Source organism: Diabrotica undecimpunctata, chromosome 6, assembly GCF_040954645.1.
Source record: "Diabrotica undecimpunctata isolate CICGRU chromosome 6, icDiaUnde3, whole genome shotgun sequence".
Lineage (NCBI taxonomy): Eukaryota > Metazoa > Arthropoda > Insecta > Coleoptera > Chrysomelidae > Diabrotica > Diabrotica undecimpunctata.
Genome location: NC_092808.1, coordinates 160337377 through 160349160, shown reverse-complemented (window position 1 = coordinate 160349160; position 11784 = coordinate 160337377). Strand labels below are relative to the sequence as shown.

At 32.5% G+C, this 11784-nt stretch overlaps 1 non-coding gene across 1 annotated transcript; it reads left to right on the top strand.

Moving 5' to 3' along the window:
• Positions 1-5655: 5655 nt before the first annotated feature.
• Positions 5656-5727, top strand: TRNAG-UCC (transfer RNA glycine (anticodon UCC)). Its single transcript has one exon. It is a non-coding gene; the product is annotated as a tRNA-Gly (tRNA).
• The last annotated feature ends 6057 nt before the right edge of the window (positions 5728-11784 follow it).

Here is an 11784-nt window from a genome sequence, read left to right as displayed (position 1 = left end):
ACTTAAATCTCTAAATAAATAATTACATTACTTGGCCCAGTAAGTGCACAATTTTGGCGGCGAAAATTATTATTCCAGATTCAACAGTTTTTACCAGGTGATCTGATATCTTTTAAATCAATCGACAGTATTGTTAATGAAGACGAAGCTGTAAATTATCCAACAGAGTTTTTAAATTCGCAGGATATACCAGGGATGCCACCACACAATCTTTAGTTGAAAATTGGTTAACCAATTATTCTCCTTCGACACACGCCGACACAAAGGAACCGTTTTGACTGGATGATTTGAAGGAGAAATCGTCCTATTTTCACGTATCCCGATGATACCGTCATATACCACAATATCATTCAAAAGGCTTGCATTTCCTATTAGATTTGCATCGGTCCTTGGCAAGGCTTCATGTGGTTGATCCTGTCCGTGTGTAGGTAGGAGGGGTCCTACTAGTCGGTTGTGCCACCTGATTTTTAATTTTTTCTTTAATACCGTTTTCCATGTTGTTGGAAATCTTTGAGCATCATCTCTTTGGTTTAGACTGTTGGGATTTTTTTATATTTCCATGGATTTTATGAATTTCGCGTTATCTTTTAATTTCAATGTTAGCTAGCATCGTAGTTTGGTTCAGGTTTATTGTATGTCCTCTGTTTAAGACATGTTGTGCAAGGGACGACGTTTTTTCTTTCCTTTCGATGGCATTTCAATGTTCTTCTCGTCGAACATTGATTCTTCGGTTGGTCTGTCCAATGTATGAATCGTCACAGTCCCCACATGGAATCTTAGATACTACTTGATCTAACGATATTTCTGTTTTGGCGGATGGTAAAATGGTTGAGATTTTTCTGTCGGTATTAAATATCGTTTCTATTTTGTGTGTTTTAGCGCTCTCCCTATTTTCTCTGTTGTACCCTTTTTACAATATGTAAATATAAATGTACAATTTGTTTAGTATTAAATCATTTATCTAAATGACATTTTTTTGTGTTAAACCTTAAAGAATTATTATTTTGTATTTACGTATATATGAAGAGTATATGGCTTGAATTATTTTGTCAAGTATTGTGCTTTCACCTAAGAAATATATTTAAGAGCCCATTCATTCTAGTTTACTAGTACAACAAAGCAGTCCTAAATCATTCGACGCTGGGGAAATGAAATATTTTCACGCCGTTAAATAAAGGACCAGGAAAATCAAAATAAAAAATATGTTCGGTCTTTTATCTCCCTTTAACGTTTGATTTACTCTTTTCGAAATATTTGCAGGGTTCAATTGGTCTAAAAGCCGTCCGTCTCTGCCTTAACCTTTCATCAATACAAATCCTTGAATTCTGGATGTGAAAGTAAAAAATAGCTCGGAGAAATCCTTCCTTCTAAGACCTCAATAAAATAGTCTGGAAGTGTCGCCGTTTCATTTAGAGCTTCTATATTTACTTGACATTTTCACCTTCCATGGTTTTCACCGTTGAATTAGAGTGTCGCATTGGACGAGGGCGGAAAGGTTAAATAAAAGGACGATTCAAGTGTCTCGATGGGACATAAAACACTGTTCTTTAATAATTAATATTGTATTGTTAAAAAAAGGTGAAATATTGATTTGGTGTTTATATATGAAACATTTTCAAGCTTAGCAGTAGCTCATTATGATGGGTAATAATTTAATATATTGCATTAAATGTTGTGATAAATGCCTTAAAAATATACCATTTACCACATAATCTATATCTAACTTTAAAACGCAACAAATTGCTAGATATATTACTGCTGAAGAACTCCTATTATATATGACTACTACTAAATAAAACTAATAACAGCGCTCTTTAAATACGGAAATACTTATTTACTAGAATTATCTGAAATAGTCCACCTCTATTTTTCACTGCGTGTATTTATTACCTATATATTTATGTATATATTCTCCATACCTCGCTGGCTATCTCGAAGGTTCTCAAACACGCGTCATTGTTTAGAGAAGGAACCGTTATATAGGGTATGTTGAAATTACCTTTTTCGTTACAATATCGTATTTTCAAAAATTCTTTATAGAAGTCGTCTAGCCGTGTGGCTCTTCTCTCATGAATGCTGTTTAACCCTTTCATAGGCAATGGGAAGTATAATGCCCACCATATAATATTGCGTCTACAGGTAGTGTACATCGATTTTCCCACCGTTTGAGGCAGCTGCCACCTAGTAGTGATATCAGTAAACCTATAAAAAATTACTTTGAAACTAAGGTACAGATATTTACATTACCATTCATACTTATGTTTGAATATACGCTGTTTTGACGGTTTTTTTGTGCGGTTATGTTCTAGTTGTGAATAAATAATTGTTTACACAAAAATTAACCTGAGTGCTAAGCATTTAAATATTATTTTTCTATTCTCTTGACTTTTATACAGACATTGATATAAAAACAATGATAATAGAACGTATTTGACTTATGCTAAAACTATATTTGTAAGTGGGTTATATGTTTTCCACCGCCCATCATCGTTGTTCATTTTTATTATTTTATGTTAGAAATGTGGGATCTAGATAATTCCAGAGATGCTGAGGCTGCATTAGCTTATTTATATTTTTATCTTGACAATGGTGAATATTCAGAAGAAAAAGCAGATGAAGATGCTTTTGAAGAACTTGAAAATTGGAAAGGCAACTGTTTAGATTCTTCTGGTGTGAATACAGCCTGTTTGGAATCTTTACATGCTCAATATCTGTATCGGAAGATAGTAAAGATGAAGAAAATGATGAGGAATGGGATGAAGACACAGATTTCTTTGACAAACTTGCACTTGATTTTTCCAAAGATGCCAATTCTGCATACGATTTTAATATTGAAGTTTATTAGACTAATCTATATGCAAAGCAGAATTGGCCTAGAAGGGCTAATAAAACAAATTAACCTGGTCCATCTAATAATTGGCAAGATACAAAACTAGAGGAAGTTAAGACACTAATTGGAGTACAATGGGAATACATACATTTCCTCAGCTTTCCAATTATTGGTTCACTGATCCATATTTAGTCGTATCAGCAGTTTCGCAATTATTTAGATCTAAGAGATACAAAAAACTAATTGAAAATTTGCATCTAAACAATGAAAATGCAGTGCTTCGAGAGAAACCTGGATATGACAAACTGCATAAGGTGAGAGCACTTGTGGAAAAACTAAACAGTACAATCTAAGCTACATATAACCACTTAACTTACTTAGCTGTTGATGAATCGATGATAGCATTTAAGGGCAGATCATTATTCAAACAATACATGCTCATGAAACCTGTCAAACGAGGCTATAAAGTGTGGTGTTTGGCAGACTCAATAACAGGCTGTAATAAAAGACTCAATAACAGGCTGTATATAAAAATCCCATATTTACTCTGGAAAGTCGGCAGACGTTGATGGAGCAAAAACCTAGAGGTAAAAAGGTAAAGGTAAAAAAAAATTAACCTTGCAAACTATCTAAACAACAAGGGATGTTTGATAGGCTTTGATAATTTCTTTACATCCTTTCCTCTTATGAAGAAAAGACACAGAAAGGGATTACCAAATATGTATAATAGTAAAATAAAGATGTGCCGTGGGGAATTTATGTTTAGTGCAAAACAAAAGGTAGCTGCAATAAAGTGGATGGATAATAAACCAGTCAACCTCTTGAACAAAAGTTTCTCTCCAGGAGAAAAAGATTTTGTCAGTCATAAAAGTAAAGATAGCTCCACAACAAATGTGTCATGCCCTAAAGCTGTACGCGTTTATAATCAGATAATTGGCGGTGTCGATAAGTTCGACCAATTTCACGAAAGATATTCCATTTGACGAAGCTCTGCCAAATGGTGATTCAAAATTTCCTACTATTTAGTCGATAGGGCTATAGTCGATTCGTTCATACTAATGAAGATCAGTAGACGGAAGGCAGTTGATTTCGGGTTTACTTTCCTATACAACTCCACAAATATATGGGATGGGGTATTGATCTTATATATACGTGCTTTATGGATACCTAAACGGTGTTTATATTCCGGATACATTGCATGGTTACTTCTGATTCGTGAAATTATTTTTATAAAATTTCTATTTTGTACATTAAAAAACCATGGTTTTATGTTTAGTTTTGGAAGCAACAATTTAAACTTTTTCCCAGAGTTGGATTTTTCGTATTTTTCTTGCCATTTAGTTTTCATGGTTATTTTCATTTGGCTTACGTGATCGTTCAAAGGTAGCTTCATGTTAATCATCTCCCCTTCTGTAGTAGCCCTTTTTGCTAATCTATCTGCTATCTCATTATATTCTATCTTGAAGAAGATGGATCAAATCAATAAATAAACACAAATGGAAAAGTAAAGAGTAGCTCCAAAAGCTATTGTAATGTTTATTTTATTTTATTTATAGTCTTCTAAGACTACCATTAAAAACGCAAACGCATTATAACATTTATTGTACAGTACACTTAAGTTAAGTCTGTTTATCAAACGCTAGGTGATCAGTGGCGTAGCAAGGGCTTGGGCATAGTAATATTTATATTTAATTAATCCTAAAAGTTTAATTAAATTGCTTTTGATAAATAACAAATTAAATTTCTTTAAATAATTGATGAGAGTATATTTAGCTTGCCAAATACTCAGGTAAATATCGTCTGACGTCGTTCCTGTGATATTTGTTCCTGTGATATAAGCAGAGTATAAGAAGTATAAGAAGATTAGATAGATGGAGGCATTGATGAAGATGCTTGGAATGATAGTGAATAGTGATGGCTAGATATCGGAAATAGAAAGACGTATAACGTTTTAAACTGATGTTTACCGTTTTTTCCTTAAAACCTCAATGCTTTGTTTAATGTTTTTGGCGTGAAATTATCTCTATGTTTATCTTCTGCGTTTAATGACTATATGGCCCATAAATAAATATGTTACTATTCGTGTATATTTTATAAGTTTACAACACTTACTTTTTAACCTATATAGCTTAGCTCATATAGCAACAGTTCAAATTCCCAAATCTTGTCGAAACAAGTCTAAAATACTTCAATTTTCTGAAAGATCCAACTTTTACTGTAAAAATCGTAGCACTTCTAAGTGTGTTTTTTATTTTTTTGCGGCGTTATTTTTTTGAAATTTGGTGCATTAGTTTAGAAGACATAAAATCTAAAAAGGTGGTTGACACGAGATTAAAAAATCCAATGACACTAAAAGGAAAAGTCTACATAGCTGTTATAAACCAGCTATGATGTTGGGCAATTAAAAAGTTATTGTTATTAGTGTGACCCAAATAAAGAAATTTAATTAGGGAAGTAGACACCGCATAGGGCTAAAGGCAAATAGAATGATTAATAAATTAATAGTCTATAATTACTACAAATATTTTTTCTGTTATAAAAAAATAACAAAAGTAATGATAGTAATGAACATTTGGTTCTACATAGGAAAACTAAACAGAATATGGTTTATCGGAATCTTCATATTCATACATTTTGTTAAGGTAGAAAGCTACATTTGAAATGTACAAAATTCAGAACTTTCAATCTAACAAATTACTTTATTTGACAAATCTGTGTTTTAAAAGTGCATCCTACACAGATTATTTTAATACTAAATCCTTTCTTAAGAAATAAATGATGTCATTGCTACATGAAATTCTATAGTACGATCAACGCTACTAAGTGCGATGGTGGTGTAATGGTCAGCATAGTTGCCTTCCAAGCAGTTGATCCGGGTTCGATTCCCGGCCATCGCATCTTTTTTTTTTAATTTTTTATATTGCATCTCTTTTTTTTTTAATTTTTTATATGAGAAATGTGTATAATACAGCAATTTTTGCAAATAAATTAAGATTTTGTCAACATAATTCCTTTGAAAAGCTGTTAAAATAATAAATTTTGTTAAAAACATTTCCGCAACAGAGATATCCGAGAAAAATGCCGATAGAAAGTTTTTTGTCCTAACTTGTAATGTTGTAATGATTTTAATCAACACGGTTCTACTAGAGTGAACTCTAAAGCCCAAACTCCAATAATACACATACATAATATTAAGTAACGAAATCTATGAAACGCAATAGGTTTAAAGAGATATTTAGTTTTTTTCACGCTGCAGACAACAACCACCTTGCCGAAAATAATAAATTGGCCAATATTAGACCTTTTATCGAAAAATTAAATACAAAGTTTTGAACGTTTGCACCTATTGAAAATCAAATTTCTATCGAAAGGTTTCTATCTATTATTCCTTACTTTGGTCGTAATGGGTGCAAACAATTTATTCGCGGCAAACCAATAAGATTTGGCTATAAAGCATGGGTCATGGCTTTATCAAATTAATATTGCCTAAATTGTGACACATATCAAGGCCGAAAATTAATAACTGGTGCTGATAAAAATTGTGGATTAGGAGAAAGTGTGGTCAACACCTTTGCAAAGATTTTGCGAAATACATATTAAAATAAAAAATTGTCCTTCTATTTTGATAACTACTTTAAGCATGTCTTTGAAATCATCAATTGCAGAAATGAGGTTTAGTACCACTGAAACTGTTCGCGAAAACAGAACAGAAAAGTGTCCTTTAGAAGATATGAAAAGTATGATAAAACAACCAAGAGGATATTATTGTAGGTCTTTTGACGAGAGCACTAAAATTGCCGCTGTAAAATGGAAAGATAATAATGTTGTCGCCATCTTACCTAATGAGCATGGAACTTAGCCAATTCAAAAAGCAATCCGATATTCAGCAAAAGAAAAACTAAAAATTAAAATAGATCAACCATTTATAATTTTGCAATACAACAAATTTATGGGCGGAATCGATTTAATGGACAACACCATTTCGATTTATAGAAAAAAAATGGTACTTTCCAATATGAATATGGATGCTTTGTGTAACTAATGCTTGGATACTAGCACGACAATTTGGATATAAAAATGACAAATTAGAATTTAGAAGACATTTAGTTCGTACATTATTTTCTCATTATGAAAAGTCAGGTTCAACTAGAACTCAAAATATTGGAATAATTCCTGCTCCATCCACATCAACACAGCATGTAATTATTTCTGGTGCTCAAAGAAGACAATGTAGTGTATGTTCAAATAAAACTACAAAAGCATGCGATAGATGTGAAATTACACTCCAAGATAGATGCTTCAAAGATTATTATACAAACTATTTTAAGCCTTAAGTAATATAATTAACCTCTCCCTGCTTTATTGTTTTCATTTTAGGGAGTAAATGTTTAATTTTTTAGAAAAAAATTAAATAAAATGTAATTGTTTAACAGCTATTATTTTTATTTTATATCCCTATGTGCCCAACGGGTCGTTAACGACCCAGCATGTTTTTCGAAAATCAGTTTTTGAAAATTTTTTTAGTAATTTTTCAATGCATTTTAGGGTATTATATTACATTCTTGAGAAAAAATTGATATATTTGACAAAAATAGTTGTCATAAATTGGTTAAACAAGTTTGTTTTGGTTTACAAAATATTTTTCATCCAATATGCATTTTTGATTTGTTCAAATCTAGATTTTAAAATTAATATTAACTAAATTGAAATAAAATTATAATTAGATCGTTATATGAGTTTGTTGCCGCGCATTTGTACAATCCGATTGTTTTCCAATAAGCCAGCTATTCAATTATTTCTATATTATGCAAATATCATTTATTGGTTAATTCAAATATTGTTTTGCAATACATAAAATGTAAAGTACTCAATTAGAAGATGGTGAAAGACTGGTTACGGTTGATAAATATCAATAAAATCTCCATTGGCGTACGCCAATTTATTTAAATTTATAGAACTTGAACAACTGAAAACTTGAAAATCATAAATACTTTTATTCTATAACGATATGTGGCTGGATATAAAGGCAACTTGAGTGGGAAACAGTTAGGAGATTTGTTGGTATTTCGTCTTTGATTTTTTATTCAGTCTTTGCGTCTGATGAGGCCATGGAGGGCCGAAATGAAGTCATAACGAGATTTTGTTTAACAAGTCAAACATAGACTGAAAAATCGTGCCCCTGCGACATATACTGTCTTAAATAAATCAAAGCGATAGTAAGCTTTTGCTAGAAGATATATATAACTATACAAAATAATCAAACTCAAAAATTCCGTTGAAATGTTTAAAAATACCACAAATCGATAAATGTATACCAAAATATACATAAAAGTTAGCCTAATGTCCTAATGGATGGATTAATGGAATGGATTAACTGTGCAAATAAAAAAAAAACATAATAATAAATCATATACAGTACGTTAAGTTTTGGATTAGATATTGTAAACTACATAAAGCTCTAAAATCGGCAACATTGCCTCGTACTGTCATCGAATGCCATAGTGTATGCCATAGACTAGTACGCATTTCGATGCGCATCGCCCCGCCTCGAATTTTCCCATTGGCTCTTGACCTGGAAATCCCTATTTATCGCTCGAACAGCGCATATAAATATTGGCGATTTTCAGGTCAGCCAGGTCAGTTCCTCACGGGCTCTCCGAGAGCTTAGTGCTCTCGGGGCTCTGCTTCCTGCATTTATTTTCCATACTCTGTGGCTGAGAATTGTTTCAACTTAACTTGGTGTTTTTATTTCGACGAAGAAATTGTCATGTAAGAAATATCTTGCCTTTTTCAAGGCAAGACACCGAAGATAAATATTTTCCAAGTCCATAACCCGAAAATGGACTTAAGTAGAGGAGCTCTCGATAGTATATTCGAAGCCCTCTACAGAGCACCCGGGGATATCAGAAGGCGGCTAGACCCTTATTTGTTCCCCCGAGGTGACATGGCGCCCGACAACGTGGTTAAAATCCGAACCCACGACCCAGCTCGAATTCACAGAAGGCAACACACCATTGACTTCAACATAGGTTGAAGTCAAGAGAAGAATGGGGAGAACCACGTAGTGTTAGAAAGCAATACTCTAACACTCCGACATCGAGGCCTTCTGCAGACCTGACGCCTTCGACGTGCAGACACCTTTGACGAGCCAGGCTTATTCGAAGTTAGAAGCCCCAGATGCCGATGGAACTCCCGGAGTAGACCCAGTCATCGCCCCCTACCGAAAGTGGTTGGACGACCACGTAGGCTTCGGCACACTGGTACTCTACGAAACCCCGTTGGATATGGCAGATGGGATCCGGACGACCGAGAAGAAGACGAGCCCGTTGGAGGAGTAGGCACACCGACCGAGGATGGACCTGTAGGAGCTTGAGATGCCGTTATCACCACCGATCTCCCTCTGTAGGTAGTGCAGTGTTGCGTGAATTTCTTTTTGGACATTTTATGAACATTTTACTTGTATTTTATGCATATTTTCTTGTTTATTTTCACATTTGTATTTTTTAATCAATAAATATTTTTTCCCAGCCGCAGAGTCTCCAGAGGAGGAGGGATGTCATCGAATGCCATAGACTAGTACGCATTTGGATGCGCATCGCCCCGCCTCGAATTTTCCCATTGGCTCTTGACCTGGAAATCCCTATTTATCGCTCGAACAGCGCATATAAATATTGGCGATTTTCAGGTCAGCCAGGTCAGTTCCTCACGGGCTCTCCGAGAGCTTAGTGCTCTCGGGGCTCTGCTTCCTGCATTTATTTTCCATACTCTGTGGCTGAGAATTATTTCAACTTAACTTGGTGTTTTTATTTCGATGAAGAAATTGTCATGTAAGAAATATCTTGCCTTTTTCAAGGCAAGACACCGAAGATAAATATTTTCCATAGCCCGAAAATGGACTTAAGTAGATGAGCTCTCGACAGTATATTCGAAGCCCTTTACAGAGCACCCGGGGATATCAGAAGGCGGCTAGACCCTTATTTGTTCCCCCGAGGTGACAGTACGAGGTAAATGTTCCGGTCCCCTACAACACCTAAATAGGAAACGAAAAAACCATTTAGTACAACATAACAACGCATGGATTATGCATCTCCGGTTTTTAATAATGTGAAAAATTTTTTGTGGTTTAATTAAAAATATTATTTTCTTTAGATATATATGTATATATATATATATATATATATATATATATATATATATATATATATATATATATATATATATATATATATATATATATATTGTGACGATTGGGGTTTATAGAAAATAATTTATAAGTTATATACTACATAATATTAGATATAAAAAAGTATTTGATTATTTTAAGAAGTTATATACTAGAGAATTTAATAAAAATATATTTATGTGAGGGCATTTTTAATAAATTAGCATATAATAATTGTAAAAAGTTGTATTTTAGTAATTGTAATGTGGTAGATATGTTTGAGTGAGCCATGTGACTAGGCAACCAACTATACAAACTCTGTCTCCCAGTGACATTTTAGGAAATTTTTAGGAATATAAAGTGAGGTTATAATAATATATTGTTTGAAATGTGTATTTTATTAAATTAGAATGTTAAGTTACTAATTTAATTATATATTCTGATCTGAAAAGCCTAAATGTAAACAAAATTATTAATAGAAAAGAATGGAATTCTCTGGATCTCCGGAGATGGCCATGTTTGCGAAATGGTTTGTTCCAGAAAATTCAGACAAGTATTTAATAGAACTAAATAGAACATGATTTCTTACCAGATGGTTCTGGAATATCCAAAAAAGATATAAATACCCGTGATTTGGATTCAAGATGGCAGTTTTTAGTCAGAAGTCAGGCCAATTCATTATGAAAGTTAGTAGACACATTTAGTTAGTGAATAGTGAAGAAAATTGTTCAGAATTTTCAAGAAGTCAGTCAGAAAAGTTTAGTAAGAAATATGAAAGTTAGTTGGAGTCAGTGAATCAGGTACAAATAGTCAAATTGTTTAATATAGTGAGTTAAATGAAGATTAAAAATTATGCATATAATTTAATGCACATTTATAATTATACACAAATAATTATTGAAGATAAAAAAAGGTATATTGGAAGAAATTAAATTATATTATGGTTGGAGATTAGTATAAATCAACTTATAATAATTGGATATTGGTATATTGAAAAGAAGAATAAATATAAATGCTGTTTGCTGGTTTGGTTGGTGGTGTATAAATGCTGGTGAAGAAAACTATATCTTAAATTGGTAGAAGCTGATAATTGGAAAAAGTAATTTCACAAAAAACAAGGATAACTGAAGTACGAAGACATTCAGTGGTGATTAGAATCTATATAGTAGAAAACAGTTCATTTAGGCATTCAGTGAAAGAAAGGTACAAAATTTTGTTAATATAATTTAGTTAGTGTCATAAAAATTTCAATTTTGAAGATAGTTTTGTTTAAATTTTACATTGTCTATAGAATTTAATTAGTTTTATAAGAATATCAATTTAAAGATAGTTTATTTTAAATTTACATTGGCTAGGTTAGATATATATGTGTGTTTCATAATAGTTATAATAAAGATAATTTAAAAAAGTACTTACAAACTAATTCTTTGAGAACCGCGATAAAAACCCTATATATATATTATTAAAAATACTCATTGCTCATCATTCAAACAAAAAATACATCATAACAATATATATATATATATATATATATATATATATATATATATATATATATATATATATATATATATATTTATTTACGGTAACAATTGACTTCCCACATGTAAAGTTGTAGGTTCAATTGGCTTCCGCTGGTCAATTGGCATCCGGTATTCGGATGCCAATTGACCTCTTCAAAATAATATCAGAAACGCATAGTGGATGATATTATAAGGCTCTTTACGCGATATGAACCCGGAATCCAATTGGACCGTTTTTTGATTCGTAAATAAATCGTAGTTCGAGGCAA